Source organism: Periplaneta americana, chromosome 15 (assembly GCF_040183065.1).
Source record: "Periplaneta americana isolate PAMFEO1 chromosome 15, P.americana_PAMFEO1_priV1, whole genome shotgun sequence".
Classification (NCBI taxonomy): Eukaryota; Metazoa; Arthropoda; class Insecta; order Blattodea; family Blattidae; genus Periplaneta; species Periplaneta americana.
In genome coordinates, this window is record NC_091131.1 from 124,891,501 (window position 1) to 124,905,947 (window position 14,447).

General features: G+C 36.9%; 1 long non-coding RNA gene across 1 annotated transcript in view; it reads right to left on the bottom strand.

The window, feature by feature from the left end:
* Window positions 1–1,967: 1,967 nt before the first annotated feature.
* LOC138715317 (uncharacterized) overlaps window positions 1,968–14,447 on the bottom strand; it is a 48,843-nt gene continuing 36,363 nt past the window's right edge. Inside the window, exon 3 of the long non-coding RNA XR_011336231.1 lies at window positions 1,968–3,231. This is a non-coding gene — a long non-coding RNA (uncharacterized lncRNA). The remainder of the gene's footprint in view (window positions 3,232–14,447) is intronic.

Here is a 14,447-nt window from a genome sequence, read left to right on the forward strand (position 1 = left end):
TGTCACAAAGCCCCAGAGAAAGGTGAATGGGCGTCAAGTCGGTTGACCTAATTGGCCAGACAAGGGTTCTCCTCTTCCGATCAACCTATTGGGGAAGTTTGCATTCAAGAAGCCACGCACTGCTGAAAAACCAACTCTGGAAGGAGTTGATCAACAAAAAAATTTCTCCAACATGTCCAGGTACATATTCCCTGTGACTGTCGCCTCAATAAAGAAGAATGGTCCAATGATGGATGTTCTGCTGAATAGCGCCAGGCTTGTTTCCACGATAAATGTTAGTGCGCATTTGTATGAACATGCAACTGTTTTTAAACCATTGGTGCATAAACCTGGACAGTTTTCGTATCTTGTCAGATGTAAATCAAAACAATATCTTCATACGATTTTAAATGGTTAGCATTTATTTCTCGATCCCTCTAAGCGGGACATGGTGTATTACACCGATTATAAATTCAGCAGCTGAACGTTAGGAGAAGACAGTAAACAAATGAAATTTTATTTATTTTAAAAGGAGGCAAATGCACACTCTTAGCCGCACAGGCGGGCAAAAGTAAGTATAAAGAGTTTGCAGTGATTAAGTTATGAAACAAATATTTGAATTCATGTCAAAACAATAATTTGTTTTATATGAGAAGACTTTTGAGGCAGACATAGAAATTTCAGGCTTTCTAATACACTTATAATCGAGTTTCTTACACTATTCTAGAACACATGCCCACAACAGAAATATGAGATTCAGTAATAAATTTAACTGCAACTGTAGAAATGAGAAATAATAGATAAGGATTACAAAAAAGTTCTCAAGAACAATAGTGGCATACAAATGCTCCAAATCCTTCGTAACTTAAACATAACTCGTCCACTCTTACCCGCTCATTCTGTGCACACTCTTAGCCGACATTGAATTAGTTTAAGAACGTGTTACTAAGGAGCAGCACAATACGGTCATAGGACATTAGTTCATGCTACTTCATTGCTACAAATAGGACTTCATTTTAATGCCACCATGTTCCTCCTGACTGACTTGTAACTCTGTAGAAAGCTCAAGTTTTCTTTTGAAAAATTACATGTGATTTCAAAAAAAAGTTTACACATCTTTCTAAATAGAGATTCTTCTGTGCCTGGACCAACTTATGTCTCAACCTTGTCAATAATCCATACTCAATGGAGTAATGCAAGCTAATTTTGCAGTGGACATACCAACCATGAAAAATTCACGACAGCACTCTTACTCGACCGCGCACACTTATCCTCCGCTACCTTACTTACTAGATTAGAACTTTCACTATCCAGATAGCAATATAAAGCATAATTCTATGAAAAATGAAGTAATTATTATGCTTCCATTGATATTTTCAAGTGTATTTTTTTAGGAAATATAGGCCTACTGCTCCAGTCCATCTTCACATTTTTTCTCTCGTTTGTTTGCTGACTAGGGTTTCTATCACAAAGCTGACACAGATATAGAGAGAAAAGTTACTATCTGCAGCCATTTCTACTTAGATTAGCCTGGCATAATGAGGCAACACAATAGACCAGGAAATGATAACGATAATTCTTGTTATTCTCTTTCAACTAAAGGAGCTGTTCAGAGACCATTAGATAGCAGTTTGGCAGTAATGAAGTATTTATGAAATCATAATGGCAGGCGAAGCTACTCAGAAAGCCAACGGCATGGTATAGGGGTAGGGTGGGAAACTCGTGCTTCGAGTGGCACTTGCTTGATTACCTGGTTAGGTTCATTCCTGAGGTTCTTCCAAAGTTTAAGGCGAATTTAAAGTAATTTTATGGTAAATACTCTGTCTCATCTCGCTCAAATGCCATCTCGATATCATCACTTCCATCGATATTTTATAACAGTGCAGTTGATACAGTGCCGTTAAATAACTATTTAAATATGGTGTATGGATAAGCTTCAGGGCTTCTACCGCGTTGTCTTGGTGTTATTGGCTGACGTTTCGACCGCTGTGTTGTGGCCATCTTCAGAGCAACAACTGGTAGAAGCCCTGAAGCTTATCCACACACCATGTACACCAGCCGCGGAAGCCTACGCGAACACTTAACTATTTAAATACTTTTAAAAAGTTAAATATTTTTTGAAAATTACTCTAGAGTCCCTACAAGGAGTTTATACGTAACTACATAACGATATGTATACAGAATGTTTCTGAAATATCTGGTCAAATTTTTGGGAGCGCGTTCTACTGGCTCTGGGGATGAAATAAGTACATATATGAACCCAAGTACGAAAAAAAGTCATATCCGAGTTACAGCCCTTGAATCCCTATATCTGGACAATAGAGAATATGTGTAAGGAGCCTAATTCAACAAAAATACATGTTTTACAGGGATGCGGAACACGTTCGAGAATTCTGAGACTATTCCGAACTTCCATGCAAGGAACAGATGTTGCATAATCAAGCTTCTCGAGATATAGCCAAATATATATAGGGGATTGAGGTCTGGAGAATAGATCCTTCTCCACAAATCCAATGGTCAGAATAACGTAGGCAGGCCTAAAGGTAGTACCTAGCATTTCGACTAAAATGAGAGGGAGTTCCATCATGCACGAACCACATCTGGCGACGCGTCTGTAACAGAACTTCATCTGATGGGAAGGTTATGCGGAAGTTTATGGGTTAAAATAGTTATCGGAACTCGGAAGAGAAACGTTCCTTTTGGGATTGAAGGGCTGTAACTCCGACGAAAGCGTTCCCGGACCTAGATTCATAAGAACTTCTTTCATCCTCAGAGTCAGGAGAACACGTTCCTAAATTGTGGCCAGAAGTTTCAGGAACAGTCTGTATATGACGCATTTCAGTTTCGTTTGAATTCTTGAAAATGGATAAATCAGGATTTCTGAAACGTCTGATAGATTCTCTTACAACACGCAGCTAAATGTTAAGAAACTGCACCTAAATCAAGGTCCTTGGAAGTCATAAATCTCAAAGGTAATACTTATTGACGATATGCATAACTGTCTGTATGTTTTTTAATATATTCGTAATCCGTGTCATATAACGCCGTTAGAGATCGTCTTGTTCCTCAACTTGTCTTGAAGCCTCGCTCATTTCTCGGTCTCCGTACCCGTATCCACGCCATCCTTTTCGCATATGCATTTCAGGATTCCTTTCTGACAGTATCCTCCTCCTAAGTTCTGCAGAATGCAGTGGGAGTTACAGGAATTGTTGCCTGCTTCCATAGATAAAGCGTCTTTGCAATCGTATGTTACTGAAAAGAAGAAATGAAACATACATTAGCAATTAAAATAGTTGATTTACACATTCCGCATGATTGTATATGAAGAAAAGACATGTACAAACATTCATACCAAGTTGTAGGCCTATATATACCTATAATGTTATCTGGGTAAGAAAGAAGTAAGAAAATAAGGAAAGAAGTTATATAGGAAAATTAAATTAAAATAGAAAAGTAATAACCGAAATATTATATGCTTATTGCATCGTACAATGATTTGAGCAAAAATTTTGAATGGCAAGAGGAGCAGCTGACGGCTTATTTTCTTAATAACGTTGTTTTATAATCTGGTAGGCACATGTGCTGTGGTCCTATATACAAATATAAGACGGACAAGATGGATATGGAGGTTTATTTGAGCAAAAATCTTCATCATACTTATAATTGGACGGCGGTATGCATCAACCGGCTATGCGACATTCTGTTAGTTTTGAGAAAAACGTGTTAGATGATTTTGAAACATTTTTAATCCCGGAGACATAAATTTAATTCTTGCAGACTTGATAACCATACATGTAATAATGTTTCATGATTTATATTATGTGCATAAATGTGATTTATATGCACTATTATGGACGATATTTCAATATTGCACTAAGTCGGAATAGAAACGACTGTATTATAGTTACGCATCAACCGGTTAAACGCCAAGATACGGCGCTTACATTGTTGATGCATACGTATTACTGTGGCACATATTGATGCGCGTCAGTCATTTAAGCGCCGAGGATGGCCGTGTATATGGTTGATGTATTATACTTAGGCATAGAAACAATAAATTAATTAATGCCCAAATATACCTTAATAGTGCAATAAGCTTCATACAAAGTAATTGGAACAATAATACAGGTAGGACAATGTTGTGAAGAATTTTATAATCAAATTTTTGATAGGTCTGTAAATGAAATATTTTACGATATAGTTTCCACAACTTCCACACTATATTCTAACGAACTGTGCACTCTATTCATCTTCATTTCCACTAAACAAAACAATATAACCGTAGTGGAATGTATTGCTATCAGTTTTAAATAACACGAAATCTTACATCAATGGCATTTCCAGTCAGGCACCAATATTGGTTATTATCAGGGAAAGGATTTATATGTAAATACATATTTACTTATAAAGCTAATATAATTTATATTTTGCATTATCTTTATGTTTCACAATGTGTAGGGTTGAAAAATCCTACTTTTATTTTCCATATTTTTCCATATTTTAGAGTTTAGTACATATTTTCGTTAATTTCCATATATTTTCCATATTTCATATAAAACAGTCCATATTATATTAGGTTTAACAATAAAACAAAACAAAATTCCATTAACTTTTAAAAATACATTTCAACAATAGAGATTTAAACACATGTTCAGTAATCCCTTTAACATCAGAGTTATTTGAAAATTAGCAGTCCTATCAACAATGGGAAAGTAAGTTACAAAACTGTATTAATTTAATTTAAAATTTTTAACAGACTTCAGTTGTGCAGCTCAACAGTTAAATGCCAGTCAGAGTACACATAGGTTCAGTTTTGTAAATCATACTATAAAGACGGTAAATATGCCAAAAGTACGTCATTCAGTCAATTTAAAATCAAAACTAACAAGTTACATTTCAGAATTTAAAGAAGATGGTTTATCAACTGACAATAAAATATTATTTTGTAATTTGTGTCAGTGTGCAGTATCATCTACACAAAAGTTCCTGGTGCAACAACACATTACAACTAGTAAACATCAGGCCAACAAACAACTAAATTCCAAGCAGAGACAATTGTTTTTAACACAACCAACAACATCGAATGTAAGATCTGAGTTTAACATCGACCTGTGCCGTTCTCTCATCTCTGCTGATATTCCTCTCTACAAACTAAAGAATAAGGTCTTCAGGGAATTCCTTGAAAAATATACTCAACATACAATCCCGGATGAGTCAACACTTAGGAAGACGTATGCTCCATCCATCTACGATGAGACAATACAGAAGATAAGAGATGAAATTAAAGATAGTTCAATTTGGGTTTCCATTGATGAGACTCCCGAAAAAGAAGGTAGACTTGTTGGTAATGTAGTTATCGGTTTGTTAAGTGAACAATATTCTGAACGAATTCTTTTACATTGTGATGTTCTAGAAAAGTGCAATAACAAAACTATAGTTAAACTGTTCAACGAAGCTATGGGTATCCTGTGGCCAAAGGGTATTATGTACGATAATGTGTTATTCTTTATTAGCGATGCTGCCCCTTATATGGTCAAAGCTGGACAAGCATTATCTGTTGTATATCCTAAATTGACTCATTTTACTTGTGTGGCGCATGCATTTCATCGTGTGGCAGAAGTGGTCAGAGACAATTTCCCTAAAGTAGATTTGTTGATTTCATCAGTGAAAAAAGTATTTCTCAAAGCTCCCAGTAGAGTTAACGTGTTGAAAGAAATGTACCCTGAAATTCCATTGCCACCAAAGCCAATTTTAACTAGATGGGGTACATGGCTAGAAGCAGTTGAATATTATGCCGAACATATAGACTCTATTAACAATGTTCTCCTTGCATTGGACTCTGAAGATGCAGTCTCAATTGATACTGCGAAAACAGTTACCTGTGACATAAGTGTGAAGAATGACTTAGCTCACATTCAGCATACATTTTCATGCATCATAAAAACGCTCAAAAGTCTCCAAAATAGGCACCTTTCACTATCTGAAAGTTTTGAAATTATAAATAGTACTGTGGAACAACTGAATCGTGGTAGAGGTAAAGTTGCAGATGCAGTAAGAGCTAAGGTGGACACTGTACTTTCAAAAAACCCTGGATATGAAGAACTACAAAAGGTTGTTGCTGTGATGAGTGGTGAATCAACAGTGAAGATTAACTTGGACTTATCCCCAGCAGACATTGTGAAATTGAATTATGTACCAGTTACTTCTTGTGACGTCGAACGCTCTTTTAGTCAGTATAAATCTATCCTCAGAGACAATAGAAGAAGATTCACTTTTCAGCACTTGAAAGAAATGTTTGTAACCTATTGTTATGGTAACAGACAATAAAAATTGTGTTTTGTTGAAACTACATTGGAAGATAAGGTACGTCCATTATATTTTTTGTTTAGTTTGATTAAAATGTACCAATATTTAACGTACATAGTCATTTTTTTTATAATTTTAAGTCCATATTTAATTCCATATTTTGGTAAAAATCCATATTTAATTCCATATTTTGGTAAAAATAACTACATATATATTTACATATTTCATATATTTTTAGTCCATATAAATCCGTTCCCTGGTTATTATGCATAAGTAATTTTATTGAATCCACTTTGCGCTAAAGACGATGTTAGTACTGTGGGGAGCTGACGAGAAAATCTCTTCGAGATGTATCTTAATTAGGTGCTGTGCGGGGAGGTATTCATGAATGGAGGACCGCTCTTCCTAGAACTGACCAGAGATATGATAAGTGGTTATGAGTTAGAGTCTTATGACACTAAACAGATGACATCTCAGTCACCACATATTATTTAATTATACTCTGGCTAAAAATATCAGATAGTTTGAAACTGGCTCTGTGTGGGTGTGTTGTGTAAGTTGAAACTGTTAGTTTATATTTTAAAAGTTGAGCCAATGTTTCATATTGGTTAGTTACTGTAACGTAGGTAGTAGTGTGTCATTATGTTGTTTTCTGCAAGCAAGAGTGGCGTTACGTTGAATGTTGCCTGCGTGTAGGATTGGCATTACTCCACATTTCTACCAGGGCTGATCTCGTGAGCTCCCCACAATACTGTACCCTTATACTCCTATTTTTTTCTCCAATGTCTGTCGAATACAAAAAATCTGAACAATAGCTGATCTATTACGCCTAAAACCACATTGATTATCCCCAATAATTTCATTTACATACGGAGTTAATCTTCTCAAAAGAATATTGGACAGAATTTTGTACGACGTCAAGAAAAGTGATATTCCTCGAAAGTTACTACAGTTAGTCTTTTTCTCCTTCTTAAAGATGGGTATATTTATGGACTCCTTTCATTGTTCTAGTGCAAGTTACTTTTCCCAAATAGCAAGTAGAAGTTTATATACTTCACTAGATAATGCGTCTCCACCCTCTTGTATTAATTTTGCTGGAATTTGATCAATACCTGGAGACTTGTACTTATCCAGCTATTCTATCGCAATTTTAACTTCAGAAAGTGTGAATAAATGGCTGAGCAATATTTATTTTAATATCATCGCAATCATTTCTATTTGGCCTATGTATATTTAGTAGTTGCTCAACGTATTTTTTACATCTGTTCAGCATGGAATGAGAATCTGTAAGCAAGTTACCGTTCTCATTCTTGATCTCGTTTACCCTTGCCTGATATCCTTTCTTAAATTCCTTTATGCCCTTATATAAAACTCTAATGCTTTTATTTTTGCTATTTGATTCTACCTCATTCTGTTTTCCCTTCAAGTAATCTCTCTTTTTGTTCCTAACGTCTCGGCCTCCCCAAAGGTCTTATTCCCTCCGGCCTCCCAGCTAATACTCTATGTGCATTTCTGAATTCGCCCATACGTGCTACATGCCCTGCCCATCTCAAACGTCTGGATTTGATGTTCCTAATTATGTCAGGTGGAGAATAAAATACATGCAGTTCTGCATCATGTAACTTTCTCCATTTTCCTGTTACTACATCCCTTTTAGCCCCAAATATTTTCCTAAGAACCTTATTTTCGAACACCCTTAACCTATGTTCCTCTCTTAAAGTGAGTCCAATTTGACAACCATACAGAACAACCGGTAATATGATTGTTTTAATTCTAACTTTCAGCTTTTTGAGGACAGACTGGATGATAAAACTTCTCAACCAAATAATAACACATATTTTCCATATTTATTTTACGTTCAATTTCCTCCCGAGTATCATTTATATTTGTTACTGTTGCTCCAAGATATTTGAATTTTTCTACTTCTTCAAAGCATAAATTTCCAATGTTTATATTTACATTTCGTACAATATTCTGGTCACATGACATGAATTTGTAGTATACATGAATAATTATATGTTTTTATGAGTTCGAGTATTTTCTTTTTATATATTTTGTTGATCTCTAATTAGAAATTGGTGTTTGACTTAATAAAGTTAGGGCCTATTATACAATTCCGGGCCAACACGTTTTACGCGTCTTGTAACGCTTCAGTTCCTTTTTGATAACTTGATGTTGCAAATTAGGTATAGGCCTATTACTGTTCAGGGTTTATGTTCTTCTCTTGAAAATGCGCACATGAGGTTATTTAATATGCACCCATATATGTAGATGAACTTCCGTTTTCTACATTAGTTACAAAAGACATTCTCTATAACCCCAAAAATATAACATTTTACTTACTTTAGGTCTACACATTGCACGAATTAAGTAAAACAAGTAGAACATCAATGTAACTCTCTAGAAAGGACTGAATGAAAAAGTTTATAAGCGGGAAAAGGTTATATTGACAGCATTAACAGTAAAACATGAATGATTTTACATTGAAACGATTATCGGACACTAGGTACTAAAGTGTTTATTAAATGAATTTTAATGACATCTGTCACATCTTATTTATTTATGTATAAAATACAATACAGTATCGTTCTCAATGTGGCGGAGTTTACGAAGTAAGTATTTCGACACAACAGGACGAGAAGTGAAATATGCTTTGACGGCGGACAACATATTCAGTGCATGTTAAGGTACGGTCACACGTCGCTACTTTTGCTGCGCAACTTTTGTACTGCAGCTGCAAAAGTTGCATGTCGTGTTCACACGTAAGCCAAAAGTAGCGAGCTGCACGCTACTTTTCGTGCTGCGCAACCCGAGCGCTGCAAAAGTAGCAACTGGAGGCGCTACTTTTGCAGCCGTAGTCTAGCTGGCAGCTTTCCATGTCCGTGTTGACTTTTCAATATACATTTTGTGATTATGTTCTCATTAGAATTTTGGATTATGAAATTCATGTAATAACTTACTTATATATTATTTGCTTTTCTGTCCTAACTAGCATTCAGAAATTGGCATTACGTTTACTATAAAGCTATTAAAAACGCCTATATACTTAAATGGTAACCAACAGATATTCACGTAATCAATGTTGGCAAGCCTCCTGTTTGAAACTACGCTACGAAAAATTAAAAAAATATTATTATTATTATTATTATTATTATTATTATTATTATTATTATTATATTGTCAGCATATATACTCTGACTTTGTTGTACATTTAGTAACTGCTACAAATCATGTATTTTCGTCACATCAAACATTAAAATATATCCAAACAATAAAAGTATCATTGGCACATTTTAGTGGTAACACTGCTCGCAACCGCTGCAAAAATTTCAACAAAACCGATATCAAAAATGCTGCGGCTGCAACCCTGAGAACCCTGTTCACACGTCGCTACTTTTAAGCTGCGCGCATCATGAAAAAGTAGCGGGCAGAAGGTTCGACAGCCGCTACTTTTCGGGTTGCACAGTTGTTCATACGTCGCAGTACGAGAGTTGTGCAGTTCTTTGTACTGCAACGCTGCAAAAGTAGTGACGTGTGATCGTACCTTTATTTCGACAGTGAGGCGGCACTTTAATGTCCTAGTTGTTTTGTTCTTGATTGTTAGTGTTCTTAGCAATGATGTCCGATAATCTCTGTTGTTTAGCAGTAACAAAATTATCGTCAGCAGTGATGAAATCTTGGAAGTCAACGCCTACACACAACAGGACAGTCAGTCACTCTTCACTCAGCATTCCACCAGGACATTTCTTCATCTTGTGAACGAGCAATTTGTCGGGCATAAGCCGAAAAAAGAGGCCAGATTCGTCAGATTTATAAATCTTGTCAAGTTTATACCGTTCTAGAAGGCATCTGTCAGTATGCAAGATCAAAGTGTCAACATTTGCGTTAACAACAAACCTTGACGTTACCGGAAAAACCGAGCAACATTTTACTGTAGATGCGCTGAACTCCGGAATGGAAAGTTCTTTAAGGCGATAGTAAGACGCGAGTTTAGATAACAAAAAGCGTTATTTTACGTGATAATCAGATTGCGGCCTAGGGTCACCGATTCGCAACACTGAAGTTTGGAACGAACAGAGTATACATGACGTCATGACCCATGTGGTGGGATGGAACTGTGAGAGTACAGTTGGTTTCGTAAGAAGTTACATTACCGCCTTCCTAATTCTACTTGGCGTGGGTCCTTGTAATCACCAAATGTACTTGAGATCCTGTGAGAAAACAAGTTTATTTCATTTATTTTCATTTATTTAATTGATTTATACATGCATATTCGTCATTACATAGTATTATGGGAGGTGAAGGCGAAATAAATAATGTTGGTAGAATGAAATTTCTAATGCTGAAGAAAACGGAAAATCCCAAGCATGGCCGGAACTCGAAACCGGATCGCATGCGTTAACAGACTGATTGTCTAGACCACGCAGTCACCACAGGGGATCTGGCTAATAATGCACGCTATTACTTAAAGTTGTACCAAGTGCCGGACGTCTCGTGCTATTGCGAGTGTAGATTATGTCACTGGCACTCATTCTGTCTCTGTTTTGTGCTTTCAGCTATCAACACAACAAAATTAACTACAGACTTAAATCGCGCAATGTATAAACGAAATCAAATATCTTTCTTTCTGAATTTAAATAAATTTAGTGAATTTTGAGGATTGTATTGAATTCTACTGAGCGAGTCAATTCTAAGGAATCGGCACTCTGGTTTGCTATCTGGCAAGCAGATCGCCAGCTCTTAAAGATAATATTTTTGCCGTTTCACGGCACTAAAATCTGGAAGTGGCCTCATTCGTATCTAGTGAATTATTTATTTAAGGAAATGGAGAGAATCGTATTCGAATCCCAAAACGCTACTCAAAATGTCCTCCATCACATTTTATCCGTGATATTGTTAAAACCTAAAGCACTATTTGACAAATAGCAGTCTCGCAGCTCAGTAAGAATGCCGTTAACTTAGGTTTGCTCTAAGCCCAGCCTAGGACATGATGTACGGGTTTTCCATGCCAGTTTTTTTCATTAAGCTGGTAACAAATTCTGCTGGCACTTTACACTGTCCGTCAGCTATATTCAGATGCACAGCACAGCAATGCATTTTCCTCGTTGAAAATTTCATACTAAAGATGTCGTACGAGTTGCGTTTATGCAAGTTTCGGTGACGCCTTCCAAATAGCCTATAGAATCCCACAAGGACAAAGACATCCTGTAAATATAGCTACTGGGATAGCTCGTATCAAATCACTTGATGAGATAGTTCAAGTGAGATCTTAACCTGCCGTAACCTGGTTGATAGTTAACCGTCTATCTACAAATATTATTTTGTAATTTTCATGTGGGGGCCTATATGAAGGACTGAGCTAGACTAACTAATATCAACTTATAACATGATCTTTGTTCAGTCCTTCCTATTCCAGAGACTATACAGTTATCGAAGCACACTATGTTGTTTAGTTATTTAATAAGGATGAAAATAACACAGCTAATATGAAATGTCAGTAAGCTTGAGCTCCAGCGAGTCTCCCAGAACTCCGTACATTGCTGCAACATGTGTATAACATAAAGGAGAGCATTTTGAGCAAAAGTTCTGAAATTCAGGATAGATTCTCCCCATGTCCTTGTTCTTAAATAAATAATTCACTTGTTACGCGAAAGTTCACTTGCCACACTGCAGTGCCGTGAGATGGCAAGAACGTTATCCGCAGTAGCTGGCGATCTTCTTGCCAAATTATTGTAGTGCCGAGAGACGGCAGGAGTACCTATCCCTTAGATTTGATTATCTTTGTTCTTGAAATTAGGCAGGCCTACACAGTATATTTTACTATTGATCTTTCTTTTTCATTATAGACGTATGAGCACGACGTATTCAAGGGATCTGTATGTGTATGGGTTATTTAAAAACCTATGTTGCCACTTATGTTCCATTTTGTACGGTTCTGTATAGCAGTCTTACGGCGATGAAGGACTGAAATTTTTATTTTTTAAACTACTGGTGGGATTATTTTCATTTTTTTACTACTAAGTGGGAAGATGTAATAAGTATATGTTCAAAGTGTAGCCAATAATGAGATCCATGCACTCCGCTATTTGTATTTTGTTTTTGTTTTTTTTTTTTTTTTTGCTCCCTTTACGTCATGAGAAAAAAATATATATTACTTATTCATATTCCCCCCCATTTCGAATAATAGAGATATACACTTACGTAAAAAATGTAGGCCTATACATTTTGTTATATTTTACTGAGAAAGAAAGTAGTATCGGGATATATGCTCCACTCCCTTCTGAACATAACTACCAAATTTCAAGACTGTATCTTAAAACACTCAGGAGAAAAACAGGTTGAAGTAAAGAAAAATGTCGAAACTACATACATAGTAGTATGTCAATAATAGTTTGTATTCTCAGTCAAACACTTATCAAGTATATGTGTATAAATGTGTTTGATATGTTTTTCACCTAGTTCTATTAATTGTCTGTCAGAAAACTCACCTGAGGATGACTTATAAAAAGTCGAAAATATTTGTGATATTTTAAAACTGTAATATGATGCAACAGAATTTAATTTTCTGCCTTCATATACTTGATAAGTGTTTGACTGAGAATACAAAACTATTATTGACTTAATTTCACAAAACTCATCTGAATCAACATGACCTTTAAATTTACATACATAGTGGTTAGTGGGGCTGTGGCTGGGGAGATTTCAACGCAGCACAAGCTTTTAAAAATGATGACACAAATACATGTTCTAGTGCCCTCAGGTGCACCAAAATTCGCAAATATGCTATTTAAACTGCAGAGAATTTTTTAACATAAAAATTAAAAAATATTATTTTTGACCCCAAAACAATGTTTTCAGTGGTCCATCATCATTAAAATAATACGAGGCGCATCCAGAAAGTAAGTTTCCCGATTTTTCCCCTTGAAAGTAAACGTAATTAGCCGTGTCAATTGCGCATGCGTAACAGATCTATGACGTATCAATCATATTCCAGACGGACAGGTCCCGCCTGGTGCCAGTAGCGTGGCAGCAGTGGTCCGAAATGGAAGCTCTTATTCCTTCTCCCGCCGCCTGCGAGGTTCGGTCAGTGATAAAGTTCTTTAATGCACAAAGCATTGCGCCAATTGAAATTCATCGGCAGCTCTGTCAGGTCTATGGGCCGGACATCATGAGTAAGCAGATGGTGCGTCGCTGGTGTAGGCAGTTTTCCGAAGGTCGTCAAAGTGTCCATGATGAAGAGCGCAGTGGGCGACCGTCCCTCATCAATGATGATCGTGTTGAGCTGGTGCGGCAGTGCATCATGGAGAACCGTCGCTTCACGATTACGGAGCTGAGCAGCCATTTTCCGCAGATATAGCGATCCTTGTTGCATGAGATTGTCACTAAGCACCTGCTGTTCAAAAAAGTGTGTGCCAGATGGGTGCCGAAAAACCTGACACCCGAACACAAAATGCAACGTTTAGGAGCAGCACTGACATTTCTGCAACGGTATCACGATCACCCCGGAAACCAAGCAGCAGCCAATGCATTGGCTGCTCATTGACTTCCTTCCAAGAGGTGAAACAGTGAACGCTGACCGTTACTGTGAAACACTGCGAAAATTGCGACGTGCCATTCAAAACAAGAGGCGTGGAATGCTTACTGCAGGTGTTGTGCTCCTCCATGACAATGCTCGTCCACATACGGCTCGGCGCACAGCAGCTGTTTTGACGGAATTTGGCTGGGAGTTGTTTCATCATCCACCCTACAGTCCTGATCTTGCTCCCAGAGATTTTCACGTTTTCTTACACCTCAAGAAATTCCTGTCCTCCGGTGAGCGTTTTGGCAACGACGAAGAGCTGAAGACGTCTGTCACACGCTGGTTCCATTCATAGGCGGCAGAGTTCTACGACAGAGGGATACAAAAGTTGATCCCACGATACGACAAGTGTCTCAATTCTGATGGTGGCTATGTTGAAAAATAGCTGAAACATTGCTGTACCTGTTGCCAATAAATGTTTTCCTGAAAGTGTGTGTTCTTTAAAAAAAATAGGGAAACTTACTTTCTGGATGCGCCTCGTATGTATACGTGATCAATAAAATTGTGTGCCCCCCCCCATTCAAGTAATATATGGGTAGATATGTTTAAGGGAGAACATACAGCTTAAAGCACTGAAAAAAAT